The sequence below is a fragment of the Panthera uncia genome (genome assembly GCF_023721935.1).
Source record: "Panthera uncia isolate 11264 chromosome B2 unlocalized genomic scaffold, Puncia_PCG_1.0 HiC_scaffold_24, whole genome shotgun sequence".
Classification (NCBI taxonomy): domain Eukaryota; kingdom Metazoa; phylum Chordata; class Mammalia; order Carnivora; family Felidae; genus Panthera; species Panthera uncia.
In genome coordinates, this window is record NW_026057580.1 from 22,752,625 (window position 1) to 22,755,662 (window position 3,038).

Genomic DNA, 3,038 nt, shown 5'->3' on the forward strand with positions numbered 1-3,038 from the left:
TAAAGAGCAGATTCCCATCATTGCTAAATGGGTTTTCCTTGCTCATGAGACATGGAGCTTTAAATGAAACACCTGACAGACAAAGACTGGGACACTACATCTACACTTGAATATAAAGGACAGATAGAATCAAGGAAAAAAAAAAAACTACATTTACAGTATGATGTCAGCTGATCAAATAACAATCGCATTAAATGCACTGAGATAAGCTAAGTCATGGTAATTATTTGAACTTGAACACCAGATGATGTCCAGAGTATGGACCCATATTGTAAAAATGCCGGAGGTTATAAACCAATAGAAATATAAATCTGATTAATAACATATTTAAATACAAATTTATGATCATTTAAAAGCTCTTTTGAGTACATTGCTATATTTGACATTTAACACAGAGAAATTAAACAAAAGTGTCATGTTAGCCATTTTTTTTCATAGAATAATCCAATTACTTGAAGGGGTTGAATCAAGCAGATCTAAATTAGTGATCCACAGATTAGAATTGGGTCTCCTGAATCTCACATAAAGGCTCTTTTCAATGATGAAGAAGTTGAACTTGTTATAATCATTCTCTGCACACTCTCCATACACAGGGGTCCATTTCCTGGTTCTTGTAGAAGGTGGAGTTTCTATTGGGGTTTTAGCTGTGCCACTCTATGACTAGTGCCTGTGCAGTGGGATAAAGCCTGAAGAGAAAAGAAATGTAAAACTCACTCGCTTGTCACTACTTCTCCAAATGTTGACTCCCTCTCACAATCTGCCTGTTTTTATTGTTCAACTATCTAGGTAGTAGATGTTTTGATTTTTTTAACAGATTTTTTATAGTTGTAATCCACAGGTGGGATAGGACGTGCTGGGTTTACACCAGGATAGCATACTAGAACTCCCCATCATTGATTTAACAGAATAATATCATAATAAAAACATTTAGAAATGTCCAAAAAAGACAAGATATGTCAGGTGCCCTCCGCCCCCATTCTTTCAAGGCCATTCCTTCTCTTCTGCATCTGACACTCTTGACTTCACGTTCCTGGAAAATTTTGTTTTTCCAGGGCTGTCTTCAACAGCTCTGATTTTTGTTTCATTTTGTTTTTATTTTGTCATCTCTTTGTCAGCCTAACCCTTAAAATCCCTTATAAATTGTCTTTTACTCATGCTCTCTTGATATTAGTTCTATAGTTCCATCACCTCTCTTACTTTTGAAAACTGTTTATATGCTAATGACTCATAAATATGTCTCTCCAACCCAAACCATGTCCTAAGTTTACTCACTCAAGTGTCACAATATTGGCTACCCATTAACCCTTGATTGTACCATATTCATCTCAAAATCATCATGTCCAAAATGGAAACCCCACCCCATATGTTCCAAACTCTATAAATGGCACCATAATCTGCTTAATTGTCAAAACCAAAGACCTATAAGTCACGCCACAGTCTCTTCCTGTCACTCCCCATACCCTGACACGCAGTATCCTGTTTTGTATTTTTCAGTCTGTTTTCTATTCCAATATATCCCTTCTTTCAGTATGTTGTCCAGATGAGTTCAGTAGATGCTTCTCAGGTTTTCCTCATTCCACTCTTTGGCTCTTAAATACATCCTTGAGGTGCCCATCAGTGTCATGCATCTTTCTTAGCCAATATTCTTCAATCACTCCACTTTGCCTGCAAGATGGCATTCAGACTCCCACACGAGTTGTCTTTGTGAGCAAGTTCTCTTCAACTTTAACTCATTAATCTCCTTACCCACATCTAGTTTTAGTCCTTTTCCCTCACTTTGTATTTTCATAATGCTAACCCACATGTATTTTGCTTGACCCATCATGGAGTTTCATGCTACCATGTCTTCATTTGATTAACCCTTACAAATGTTTCAAAGCCTGTTTAAAGTGTCAAACAGAGTTCAGACGCAAGTAGGGTTTAATCATAACCATCAGGATTTAACCAAGCCTAGGTACTAGGGGAAACTGGAAAGGACTAGTGCTAGCTCGATTTCATAATGCAAAATAAAATTCCAAAGGGTGAGTTTAAGCTGAGGATTCAGAAGGGGTGGGGTTACCCGAAGCAACTAGCACCATACCATTAATCAACAAGGTTTAAGGAATAGTCTATAATATATCTAATGGTATGTCAGCATTTTATGCATCTAAAAATCTCTACTTTAATAAGGTCAAGAAATCTATGCCTTTATGGATGGTCTGTAAGCAATTTTATAGTATTATTGATAATAAATACATAGTAATTTACCTTTTATAAGATTCTGACTTTTCAGATTTTTTCTGTTATGGAAATATATTTGGGTTGTAAAGAGAAGAGTGAATGTAATCTATTTAAAATATTTATTTTATTAAAGATTCAAGTTCTAAACACTGCTCAGAAGGCTCAAAGATGATTTAATTAATTTGAAATTGGTTTTGAACTCCTTCAAAGATACTTTCAAGTTCACATTGTTGTGTGAGTATGATAACCTTTACAGCCTCCTACGTCAATATAATTACTTTTACAGTTTAAGGATTATAGCTATTAAACACTAATTTCACAATTTAAACTAATTACTAGCAATAAATTGACTGTTTAAAGAATGAGCACAGGTCAATTTCTGTAATATTGTAATAAAAAAAACAAAGTGGGGGGGGTGATTTTCCTAAAGTCAAATATACATTTGAAAATAGGCATTGCACAAAATTTCACTGGGATTAGAAAATTAAAATGCTATCAAAGTGCTAAGAATAGAATTAATTTCATGACAGCAGAGTAATATAAGACTACTGGTTAAAAAATATATTATTCAATCAGTTATTTATTATATAAACAGTTGTCACACCATTATTATGTGGAAAAATTGAATAGTGTGCTGACAATACAAAGAGAAGTGAGGCTCTCCTGCTTCTAAGGAGCTAGTCAGTGAAACAGGAAAGGAAGCAATTAGAAAGCAATGTGGCAAGTGTTATAATCAAGCTAGGTACAACCCATTTGGGAAACATAAAATAAAGCATGTTGCCTTAAAGCTGTACTCTGGTAGTTTTTTTTTTTTTTTT